We start from the raw sequence: 13487 nt of genomic DNA, 5'->3' as shown, positions 1-13487 counted from the left end.
CCTCTCCAGTTTCTCCACATCTTTCTTGAAATGCGGTGCCCAGAACTGGACACAATATTCCAGTTGAGGCCTAATCAGCGCAGAGTAGAGCGGAAGAATGACTTCTCGTGTCTTGCTCACAATACACCTGTTAATGCATCCCAGAATCACATTTGCTTTTTTTTGCAACAGCATCACACTGTTGACTCATATTTAGCCTGTGGTCCACTATAACCCCTAGGTCCCTTTCTGCAGTACTCCTTCCTAGACAGTCTCTTCCCATTCTGTATGTGTGAAACTGGTTGTTCCTTCCTAAGTGGAGCACTTTGCATTTGTCTTTATTAAACTTCATCCTGTTTAACTCAGACCATTTCTCCAATTTGTCCAGATCATTTTGAATTATAACCCTATCCTGCAAAGCAGTAGCAATCCCTCCCAGTTTGGTATCATCTACAAACTTAATAAGCGTACTTTCTATGCCAATATCTAAGTCGTCGATGAAGATATTGAACAGAGCCGATCCCAAAACAGACCCCTGCGGAACCCCGTTTGTTATACCTTTCCAGCAGGATTGGGAACCATTAATAACAACTCTCTGAGTACGGTTATCCAGCCAGTTATGCACCCACCTTATAGGAGCCCCATCTAAGTTGTATTTGCCTAGTTTATTGATAAGAATATCATATTTCGTTGTCCTGTTATTTTGAAATGGCAGAGCTATTTCTGAGAGCCAAAGTTTTCAAATCTGCATGCCTACAGTTCAGTTCCTAAATAAAGATTTAGGAACCTAAATTGAAGTAGCTGGATTTTCAGACGCGCTGAGTAGCTGCAGCTCTCACCAGGTCTGAGCCTGCAATGAGCTCAGCGTGGCCACAAAGGTTCACCTATGCAAAATTCAGTGCAGGATTAGGGCTATGGATCTGGATGGGAGCTGAGATTCTCAGTATCTCTGGAAATCAGGCCACTCTTATAGGAGGGATAGGATTTTTGGCCAGCGCCTAGCACAGTGGAGTCGTGGTCCCTGACTAGGGCTTCTAGGAACTAATGCAATACAACTATTACTAGTAGTAGTACTTTTCAAAAGTGCATAAACCCTTAAGGAACACAGAGCAGGTTTATTTTAAAGAAACCTAAAGGAGTTAGGTACTGAGATCCCATTGCAATTAAATGGGAGTTGGGTGCTTAACTCTGTCAGACTCCTTTGAAAATTCCAATCACAAGTCAGACTGCACGTCAGTAATGTTCGTTTATCAGTTTGTCACCCTTAGAACCCTGAATGTAGATTTAGGTGCCTAACTTTAGGCACGGACGTCTGACATTTTTAAATTTGGGTAGTATGTTTTTAATAAAAGCTTTTTTTTCCCAATACAAAATTAACATGTTATGCCAAATTGTAAATTGCTCTTATCTTTTGAATAGGATATTTTTCATGACCTTAAGAAAACAAATACATATATGTAATGAAAACAAGCATATCCTGGCTTTTCTGTTTTGATTTAAAAAATCCCCTGCAAATTCCTCTGTATGTTCCTAATTTAAACACACAATATTGTTCCTGGCTGCTGGAAAGTGAAACAGACTAAAAATGAAAGGGAAACTGATTAGTCTATTTTTAATGTTTAGAAAAATGCAGGAAAAAATTAAACAAATGGGACAAATGGAAAAAAGTAAATATTGGGGGTGATTCTCCTCTCAGACCCAGTTTGACACTCGGTGATTCCACTGAATTCAGTGGGGTTATTCCTGATTTACACTGATTTGAGAGAAGAATCAAGCCCACATAATGGTGTTTAATCTCAATTTACACCAATGCAGATGAGACGAGAAGCAAGCCCGCTCTGATGTGCTTTTTGTTTTAAATCTGCTTTTTAATAATATAAAGCTTTAGTAACACAGGTAAGGAACTTAAAAAAAAATACACCTGGTGCTATGCAACAGTAAATAATAAAATCACAATAGAAGTACCAGATCTGATTGCTTTGCAATTTGTGTTATCCTTTACACCTGTGCAAAGTGAGTTTAAAATGCTGCCATTCCGACTGGAGATTTTTTTTAAAAAATGTGTCCTTTCAGGCACTCTCTTTAGATCCAGGAATGTGATTATGGTGTGTGAGTGTGTGTGATGATTTTTTACTCACTTCTATAGTCCATCAATTAATTCATCAAATGGAGACTGTTCAATAATGCATCATGCAGTGTTTTTCTATATATGTTTTTAATTATAGTGATGTCCTGTGGAAAATACAGGATCGTGGAGGAATTCATAGGGTGCTCGTTAAGAGACCTGTAGATTATACGTGACAATGTCAACTACTTAACATAATGTTACAAAATTCTCTATATTGACAACACCCACATGGAAGATTGAAAATAAAAAAGCCATATCTTGCTGTCTGGTTTTAAGCAGAACTCCCTGCTAGAACCAATGCTTAAAAGCCAAAGCATTGTATAGCCCAAAATATATTTTTCACTATTATTTTTGCCATCTGATTTTCATCTTTCCTGAGCTAAAACCAAAAAGACACTGCATTGATAGGCTGTAGGTGTAAGATTTCTGAGGAAAAATAGAAGGGCTTACAAAACCTGATTATAACAAAAATGAGCTCTTTGGAGAACCTGGCTCCATAAAGCAACATTTACAAATATGGATTTAAAACATTTACTTCAAGAGTTTCCAGTCCTTAAATTGCAGCCCTGGGCTACTGCAAAACCAGGAAGTGAAGCTGCCTAGAAACAAAAATGAAAGTGACCCACTTTTCCATAGTCCCAGCTGAGTGAAAGGCAGAAAGTAACTGAGCAGCGTACATTATTAAAGGTATTTTTTAAAAAACCTCCTTTGTTTTAATAATGTCTAGGTACTCCTACTAATGCAGGTAAGGAACTGTTTGTTAGGCAATATTTTTAACCTGATTGTGTCCCTGACTATGTAGCAGAGGTGAAATTATAATGGGATTCTTTCATCAATAGCTTCAGATGACACACAGTGACTCACCATGCCAAAGCACTCTGGGTCATGTGCCTCATCAGTCACCACGACTGTGGGAGGAGTTTCTATCAGAGAGTATGATTTATTAATTATTTGTATTGCAGCATCCAGAGGCCCTAACTGAGATCAGGGCCCCATTGTGCTGAGCACTGTGTGCTGCCATGGTAGAAGACGGTCGCTGCTCTACAGAGTTTACCATCTAAATAGGCAAGACTGACAAAGGAAGGATTAGTATCCTCATTTTACAGATGCGGAACAGAGGCTCAGAGAGATTGGCTCAGGGTCGCACGGGAAGGAATTTCTACTGCACAGCCAATAGGGGGAAGCACAGCATTTTGTTTTTCAGTGGGTCCTACAAAATAGTAGCTATGTTTTGAAAGTGACGATTTAAAAAATATATATATATATTCAAGGGGAAATTCTATTCTTGGATAAACTGGTGCCAGTCTGGAGTCATTCTAATGGAGCTACTTTGGTGTGAATGAGCAGAACTTGGCTTTAAGAATCTAGCAGATTCCTGCCCCCCTGTTGGTTTATTAAAGTAGGTGAAGTTTTGAGTCACTCTTTAAAGCTGGCAATGTCATGTAGCCTTACGTAATGGAACGGAAACTGGAGGTGATGCATTTTATGTGAACGTTCCATACTTTGATCCAACTTTAGTATCAAACACAGTAGCTAATGAGTGGATGTGGGCACAGGCACAGAGCAATCCTGATCATTGTCCTATTCCATTTATCCCCAACAGAAGAGGGGGGAAAGGCTGGTGCTCCAAGATAGGTGAAAGTGAGAGTTAGACCTGGGAGGCCGAGGAGCCTTCAGGGGCCCTGTTTAAATGGACAGTTTTAAGGAGGCCTTCCACCACTGCACTAACAGTGTAACTCAACTGGTTCTAATGCCAGTGGAAGCGTTAGACCGAATGCTGGCAGTTTTATACGACTGTATTGTCTAGATCTACTCTGAGCAGACAGGGCATGGTCGTAAAAATGACTTAGCCCTGTGCATACGAGCACCCCACACTGTTGATCCCGCTAGTGGAATGGCACCGACACTCGTGCAACAGTGGGAGATTGCTCTAAAATTGTTGGGTAGATGCAACATAGGAGGGTTTGTGGGGTATGCTGCTGTCAAGATGACAGGGCTGTCCCCTTCTTGGTCTCTCTGAGTGCATACCTTCGGGTATCAGGCCTAGTGCCATTACCTCTCCTGGGGTGGAACATCACAGTTCTCCCACTCGTAGACCGGGCCTTGGGCTACAGCACCCAGTGTATCGACCGGGCTTACCCAGCAGGTCCAACTGCGTTGGGCGCCTTCGGGAGCCTGTGACCAGTGGTGACCAACGTATTGTTGAATTTCAACAGTAGGAACGCAGCATTTAGAGAAACAGGATTTTAAAACAACACACCGTCTACATGCACGTCTATCTCACTTAAAGCCCTGCCATCCTTTAAGGGGGGAGGGATAGCTCAGTGGTTTGAGCATTGGCCTGCTAAACCCAGGGTTGTGAGTTCAATTCTTGAGGGGGCCACTTAGGGATCTGGGGCAAAATCAGTACTTGGTCCTGCTAGTGAAGGCAGGGGGCTGGACTCAATGACCTAAGGTCCCTTCCAGTTCTAGGAGATAGGATAGGATATCCTGTGATGCTGACCTAAGCAAGCCTAGCTTCTTCAGACACCCAACAGGTGTCTGTGAGTCAGAACAGCTTTCCAACAACTGCCTCCCCCAGGGAAGAGAGTTCTTTCGTATCCAGTGACAGTCCCATCATCTGGTTATCACCCCTGGCTCCATGCGGCAAAACAAGTTTTGCAACTTGGCTAGAAGCAGGAGATAGAATTTTCATAGCTAATATCTTGGGTATCGTCTCTTAACAACACCAAAGTGTTTACCAGGAGTGGAGGTGGCTTCCCTTGAATCGTTGTTTTCCTTTCTACACTAAACTTCCCAATAACCTGGCCAACTCCCAGTATTCCTAAACTTTTATGGAGCAGCTCCTCTTCCATTGCAACTGACAAAGCTATTGTTCATTTATTACTAGTAATATTGTATTTTTATATAGCGCTAATGGGGATTTGTGTGTGTGTGTTTATAGACCTAGGTTAGCTAGCTGGCTATCATTTATGAAAATTTTTCCAAACTAACTAGTGATTTGGGGTGCCCAACCTGAGACATTAAAGGAGCCTAGTTTTCAGAGGGGCGGGTGCTCTGCAGTTTCTAAAAACTAGTTGGTTTTAAAAATCTTAGCCATGTATATTCCAGTGGATATACTGTGTCGATATAGAGTGGATCATTCATCCATCATTAAAACGCAGCCGCCTCTGGGTTGGAATGTGGCAGCTGCTCTGGGTCTGCAACATGAAACAAAAATGAAGAATGTACCATATTCAGTTGAGATGACGGAGAGAATTTAGGGAGGCAGAATTGTTGCGATCCTGTTGAGCATCGCTTGGAAGACTACAACTCCACTCTCTCCTTCTTGGTAATTAAGGCAGATATTTGCAAAGCTACATAGGGGATTTTGCACTGTTGAGGGGCTATTGATACATTATGATTGATATCGATTGATAGCTATTAATATTACACCCCCAAAAAGCTACATAGACGAATTGGCAACAACTGTAGGCCACGCAGGGCTCATATTTTGTTAAGCCAAACCACACATCCTTGAAATTCACACGTCAAGCCGTAACATCATATTGGAAGGCAAAAATAGCAATAAAGTAGAACAGTGTTTACCTGGGCAGCACCATACTAGCCAGCAGAGATCTCAAAAAGAAGTGACGCCAAGGCTAGGAAAGTATTCACTAAACTCTAAAATGCATGAAAACCATAGATCTATAGCACCAAGAGATAAAACTGAGAATTTTCGGTGTAGATGTAACTTCAGTGTCAACACATGGCTGTGACCACTGGAGAGCTATTAAAATGTTAGATAGAAAGTTAGACATGTGTGAAAATAAGTGCCCGTGAAAGATTCTGGGCATTGGATGGAGATACTTTGCCACCACGGAAGAGATCTGAGGAATCACCAACCGGCAGCTCATCTCCATCACAATTAGAAGGATACAGTTGGGGCATATACTCCTGAGGCCAACACACAAACTCCCACATGAAGCTGTCAAGTGGAAACCAACTGGTGTGAAGAAACAAGGGTGCCCAAGAGAAACCTTACGAAGTACCCTTAGCAGGGAGGGCAGAACAGTTGATCTCAGCACAGAGAGCAGGTGGAAGCAGCAGCTAGTGATCGAGAGGGATGGAAGAGACTGGTTTCTGCCCTGTGCACCAACACTAGAGTGAGGATGTAATAATACAGGACATGAACATAAGTATAGTGTTTGTCATCTTCAAAGTCTTATGGAACAATAGTTAATTAATCCTCACAACTGCATTGTGAAATAGAGTCTGATTATACCCATTTTACAGGTGGATAACCTGGGGCGCACAGATGAAGTGACTTGTTCAAAGTCACATAATAAATCAGTAGCAGAGTGTGAATTACAGTTCCTGGCTCCCAGTCTAGTGCTCAGCCAACACCTCTCTCCAGTAGGAGGCTTTGACTCTCTGTTCAGCCAGACCCTCTGGGAACACAGTCTCCATCCTCTTTCTTCATGTGATCACATGGGTGAAAATACTGTCTGCTGCCCTTTGAAAGGGGGTGCTCAAGCGTTTCAGAAACACTTTGGGCAGGGCGCTCCTGGCTGAACTGGTTATCCAGTGGATGGTTCATTCTCAAGGCCAATAAACCAGATTAATAACAACACTTGGTTCTGATTTGGTGCCTTTTATTGGAGGAGTTTCCAAACACTAATGAAACCAAACAGCCCTGGGAATTAGCCATGTATATTCCAGTGGATATACTGTGTAGATATACAGTGGATCATTCATCCATCATTAAAACGCAGCCACTTCTGGGTTGGAATTAGGTGAGCAATGATGTTCCCATGTTATAGATGGACAAACTGAGGCACACAGAGGTGATGAGACGAGCCCCCAGGGGTAGAACCCAGGAGTCCTAACTCAGAGTCCTGTCATCCTCCTTTTTCTCTTGTTTTTTACTAGCATGCCCCTACTTTTAATAACCGCAAAGGAGTTCAGACCCCACCTTGGCTCATGCTGGAGACCATATTCACATAGATCAACTACGAGACGTAGCGTTAGAAAAGCCTTATGGTGATCTGTCTCAATTAACTATAGAAACGTAGAGCAGCCGGGGGAGTACGGGGGAGTAGGAACTGGAGGAGGGAGCCAGCCTGATGGTGAGGGGTGGTTTGTGGGGAGTGGGAGCCTGAAAACTTGGGGATTGTGTGTGTGTGGGATTCTGGTGAAATTTACCTATTGTATCCCTGCCTCCCATTACCCCCCTGGAGCTACCTATCCCACCCTCTGCCATGCTGAGCCCCTTTCCCCCATTGTACATCCCATTATAAGCCTCTTGCCCCCCATCAAGACCGTCCCCCCATTGTGCACCCCCTCTAAGCCTCTTGTCCCCAATGAGCCCATCCCCCTGATTCTGTTCACCCTCCACAGAGACTTTGTCTCTCCCCTCCACTGAGCCCCTTGGACACCTGAGCCACTCTCCTTACCCACCTCCCTGCTGACAGGGCCCGGAAGCAGACACCGGCTGCTGGGGCATTCTTCAACCCCAGGTGCTGCACACTGTCTGGGCACCCCCAGGGGGAGAACTGAGAACAGAGAGGAGAGCGGCTCGCTGCTCCTCCGTGCTAGTGCTGCAGTGGTGGGGAGTGGCCAGGGCAACCCTGGACAGCATCTGTGCAGTGCCTGCAGCCCTGCTGGATGTATGTCAGAGCCTTCAGCCGGAGCTGGGACAGAGACACAGTTAGTCGTAGTGATATTATGTGTACTGAGGGAGGTCCGGGTCCCACTGTGCTTGGTGCTGCACGTACGCGTGCCGTGGTGGGAGACCGTGCCAATCGAAAATACACGCAAGACTGTAAGTAATAACAAAAAAATAAAATGAGACCCCATCTGGATTTCACCAGTGGAGCTGGCCCCATAGTTTGAGAGAGCCTGCAATTGTCTAACCGCTAGATAGCGATGCTCTTGGGGACTGAAAAGTGAGACTGCCATTCGGGAATCCCGCTCAGTAGATCAGCTCCCATCCTGGCTGTGGCTCCTGGGGAAAAAAATATGCAAGGCCTAAATTGTCAGAAGTGACTAGTGATTTTGGAGGCCCAACTTGAGAGACCTTTAAAAGGGCCTGATTTTCAGAAAGTGCCAAGCGCCCAACCCCGCTGGAAAATCCGCTATCTCAGGGTGGACACCCAGAATCACTGGTCATTTTTGGAACATTTAGGCCAAAGCTCTTTCCAAAATGCCCAGGAACATTTCTTTCTGTTGGGTGAAATCCCAACTCTTGTGCTATGCAAGAGGCCAGACTAGATGACTACCAACCTGCAATGGAGGAGGTCCTGGCTCTACTGATGTCAATGACAAAATTCCAATTGAGTTCACTGGGGCCAGGATTTCACCCTATGAATCTATGAATGTAATTATTCGACCACTACAATTATTGCTGAGGCTTACAAAAGCCTAAGAAGGACCAAACCTCATATTGATTTAGATCAGGGGTCGGCAACCTTTCAGAAGTGGTGTGCTGAGACTTCATTTGTTCACTCTAATTTCAGGTTTCGTGTGCCAGTAATACATTTTAACGTTTTTAGAAGGTCTCTTTCTCTAAGTCTATAATATATAACTATTGTTGTATATAAAGTAAATAAGATTTTTAAAATGTTTAAAAAGCTTCATTTAAAATTAAATTAAAATGCAGAGCCCCCCGGACCCGGACAGTGTGAGTGCCACTAAAAATCAGCTTGCGTGCCATAGGTTGCCTACCCCTGATTTAGATGGAGAGGTGGTAAGAATCATAGAATATCAGGGTTGGAAGGGACCTCAGGAGGTCATCTAGTCCAAACCCCTGCTCAAAGCAGGACCAATCCCCAGACAGATTTTTGCCCTAGATCCCTAAATGGCCCCCTCAAGGTTTGAACTCACAACCCTGGGTTTAGCAGGCCAATCCTCAAACCACTGAGCTATCTGTCCCCCAGATTGGCCTGATGAAGAAACATGTTGGTCCTAGATAAGGATTCTCGAGTTTGAGACTCATTCCACGCTGGTTGTTGTCTTGCATTTTCAAAGCTGGATTAACTGAAGGCACTCAAGCCATCCGGGCTCTCTTGATGGATGATGTGACACATCTGGATCTGTTTCTCTGACTGTTTTGGAAGTGCTTTTCAGAGCCTGTGTATTTTACTCCAAAGAGCTGATCTATTAGTTTTTCAGTTGTGTGAAACTGGTGACATTTTTTTGGCTCTGGATTTTGATAGTCATTCTCCCTGGGTCTGCAGTAGCTCAGAAAAACCCTTCCCATGTGTGACGGTTCAGGATATAACTGTCATAACCAACCTTGCAGATGGATTTTATAAGGCCGTGCTTCTGAAGAAGTAGCCCATGGGTCACCAGTGACCTGGCCCACCCTTTGTGGGGCTCCGCAGAATGAGTGGTCTTGAGAACCAAGCAGTGGTTGATTGGGTGGCAGTCCATGAGAAGGTTTTTCTCCTGTGAAGTGGTTTGCAGAATGAAAAGCTCAACCCCCCCAGTAAAGACGGTGGTTATTTTGATGGTGAGTCTGCTTGTCAATTGCAGCGGGGTGCTGGGAGTCTGTTGTTGTTTGTATCCAAGTGAAGGCAGCATTTATTGAGATTATACTTCCTGTGGTGAGCCTGTCGAGCTAGGTTCTTATGTGGCCCCCCATCCCTGTACTATCTGAGAACCTCAGAAACGTTAATGACTGTATGCTCACAACACCTCTGTGCGGTAGGGAAGTGTTACTGCTAACAAGGACAGTTAAGGATGGGAGCCGGTTACCTAGGGCAGTTGTGGAATTCCTGTCATTGGAGGTTTCTAAGAACAAACACCTGTCCGGGATGGCTTAAGTATACTTAATCCTACCTTAGTGTGGGGGGGATGGACTAGATGACCTCTTGAGGTCCCTTCCAGCCCCGCATTTCTACGATTCGCATCTCCATTTAACAGATGGGCAAACTGAGGCACGGAACAACTAAGTGACTTGCCCACAGTCACCCAGGAAATCAGTGGCAGGAGGTGGTATCCTCATTGTACAACTGGGATATAGAGAGATTGGATTGTGAGGCTACCCAGCTCTTTGAGGCAGGGCTCCTCTTTTCATTATATGTGCGTATAGAGCCAAGCACAATGGGGTCCTGATCCCTGGTACTAGAACAAGGACAGATGAGCCAGAGGTTGTGCGGGAAATCTCTGACAGAGCCATGATTCGAACTTCTCTTTCAGGCACCAGTCCAACGCCGTAACCACAAGCCCATCCTTTCTCTGGAAGCCGAGCAAAAGGTCTCTCTTCCCTCACCGGGGACTTGATTATTCTGGAGCAAGTACAGAATAATTAATTACATTTGTCCTTCATTCTAACACACTTTAAAAGGCCAGGTGCCACATGAGCTGTGCATAGTATTCCTCTCCTAAGGCAAGATCCGCTGTAGTTCAGAGACTAAACTCCTCGTCCATGCTAAAACTCAGCCCCTGTTTGGCTGTTGCCTATTGCACCAGCACCAAGATCCGAGTGGCTCTTACACGTCCCATGTGGAGGAGGCTTGCCCAAGTGGTTAGAACAATTAAATGTCCAAGCTGGGAGAAAAAAACTCTTGTGATGAGACGCCTCCTCCGCGGCGTGCTGACGTGATGGGCGAAGGCGCAGCCGGCCAGTTATCAGAGGCAATGCAACACTGTTGTGCTTACGGCACACAACGGTCGTTAACGGGCGCAGCAGAAAGCTATAGCTTGACACAATAATAATTTGCTTTTCTCCAGAGCTGCTCAGCTGACAAACTCAAGGTGCAAACATTAATTCAGCCTCTCGGCCCTCTGGTGATGCGGATAAATATTATTACTCTCTCTATTTGATGATGGGCAAACTGAGGCACAGGGAAGGGAAGGGACACGCCTGGGGTCATTATTATGGTTTTTTGGTCACACTGGCAGCAGGCCCTAACAGAGCTCAGGGCCCAGTTGTGCTAGGAGCTTTGCAAACACATAGAGATAGTCCCGGCTCCCAAGAGCTTACAATGTAAATAGACAAGGCTGACAAAGGAAGCATTGTTATCCCCATTTTACGAATAGGGAAATGGAGGCATGTAGCTCAGGGCCCCTTTACGCTAGGTGCTGTACATAGACACAGTGAGAGACAGTCCCTACTCCGGAGAGCTTACTGTCTACATAGACAAGACTGACAAATGGTGGGAGGGGGAAACGACTTGCTCAAGGTCACCCAGCAGGCCAGTGGCAGAGCCACAATCACACCTAGCCCTTATCTTGCACTTTCCATCAATAGATCTCAAAGTGCTTTACAAAGGAGGTCACTATCGTTATCCCCATTGTATAGAAGGGGAAACGGAGGCATCAGGCAGTCGAGTGACTTGCCCAAGGCCATCCAGTAGCTGAGTCAGGAATAGAACCCAAGTGTCCTGAGTTCCAGCTCAGTGCCCTTACTACTTGAGTATCCTTCTGCTAGAATAAAGGTATCAGAATCTGTCCCTCAGTGACTTGCCCAATGTCACTCAGAATTGTGTGTGTGTGTGTGGGGGGGGTTGAAGCCAAATTTCTTGACTCCCGATCCACTGCCTTAACCACACATCAGTGACAGAGCCAGGAAAAGAACCCAGGTCTCTGGACTCATTTTTCACTGCGCTACCCATTAGACAGACTTGTTCCCCTAAGGGATAATTCCTGAATATTCACGATGGAAGACGTGGTATTTGTGGGTTTCTTTCAGAAAAGCCTGCCATTGACTTTGATGAAGCTGCTCTGGATTTACCCTGGTGCAACTGCTTAGACTTTGGTTCAGCGGGCCTGATTCTGCTCTCACTCACACTGGTTTTACAGCAGGACAATTTCGCTGGCTTTAGCAGATGTGCTGCGTATTTACAGCAGGGGATGTGAGAGGAGATGGTCATGAGGTAATGACTTGGGAATTACATAAAATGACGGGATGGATCAAAAGGGAAGCTCTTGAAGAGTGACACGTAATGCAGCGTAATTACCCAGCTTCTGCTCACGCCAACCTGTGCTAAATGCAGCTACGGAAATGCTTAGAGTTTTGCTATCAGGAGGAATTCATTATTGATAAAAATGAAGGAAACCGCCAACAAAAGTGGATGCTATGTTTGAAAGCGAACAGCTGGAACCCTTTCCTCCTGTGTGCTGTCATGCCACCTCCCGCTGGGAAAGTGTGGGGTGGAGGATGCAGATACCCAGACTGAATGCGTTCAGCGAAGAGCTAACACGTGTGCTTGTGAGTTGGAGAGATGTCATGCCCAAGGGGTGGGAACACTGCATGGAACCCACCACCGCGTTCTTTCAGGAATGGCAAAATCCGTAGAATTCCATTTCTGCTTGGTTTGGAGATGCCATCTGGAAGGATGCCGAGCCAATGAAGCAATAAGAGGAGAGTCAAGCTGACTATGGCAGACAGAGAGCCACGCTAATGTAGGCTTCAGTCCTGGTAGGGCTTCCAAACTCAGCAGGGTTTGGCTAGGTCCCTTCTTGGATATTCCCTCCGAGTCAGTGCCTCGCGAGGGATCTAGGAGCTGTTACGCTACTGCTTGGCTGTAGCTGTTAAAACGCAGAATTGGCTGGGAAACAAAAATTCCGAAACATTTTCACCAAATTCCCTTTGTTTTTCATCCAAATTTGGGTGAAATTTTCCGTCTAGCTCTAGCCAGTACAGAGACCTTGGCACTTTCTGCAGGAGTTAGGCGTGATAACCTGGTTAAATCTCCCCTGCAGTTTCTGGATACAGTATTCTCTTTTGCTCTCTCTCCCCACTAAGCTGTTGTAGCTTTGTGCTGTTAGAGAGCTGCTGTGTTTCACTCCAGAGGACGTTGCGTTTAGATAGTGAGGTGATCTATATATACAATGGCCAAAACCGTTGAATGTGGGCGCCTTAAGTTCTGCATCTAAATCTGTTATTCGGTGCTTAAATAGGTGCCTAACTTTAGGCCCCCGAGTTTGACAATTTTGGATTTTGAAGAATCTTGGTTTTAAATTCTTTGCGGAGCAAGGTGCTGTTATTATGTATATTACAGTAACACCTAGAGCAGTGCTCCTCAGACCTCAGTGGTTCAGAGCCAAATTAGCAGCCAAAATTGCCCAGAAGAGCCACAGTCTTGTGAATTCATTGTTTACTGTTTATATATATATTCATTCATTGTTTACTATCTATCTATCTATCTATCTATCTATCCTATTGTCACAGCACAATGACTGACCAAATATTCTACATCGAGCCAAGCGAGCATCCCATTCAGGTGCACCTGTGGAGCATGCTGCAGCTGGAGAAGACGAGCTTAAAAGGGTGAAGCAGGCCACAGATTATTAGGGGAGAAATTTGCCCAAGAAGAGAGGCTGGTAGGGAACCTTCTAGCCAGATCAAGGCAGTGACTAGCCTCTTCTCCACCGCTCCGTTTTAGGGCAGACA

Source organism: Terrapene carolina, unplaced genomic scaffold (genome assembly GCF_002925995.2).
Source record: "Terrapene carolina triunguis isolate 2854851 unplaced genomic scaffold, T_m_triunguis-2.0 Scaffold197, whole genome shotgun sequence".
NCBI lineage: Eukaryota > Metazoa > Chordata > Testudines > Emydidae > Terrapene > Terrapene triunguis.
This window is presented reverse-complemented; position numbering follows the sequence as displayed.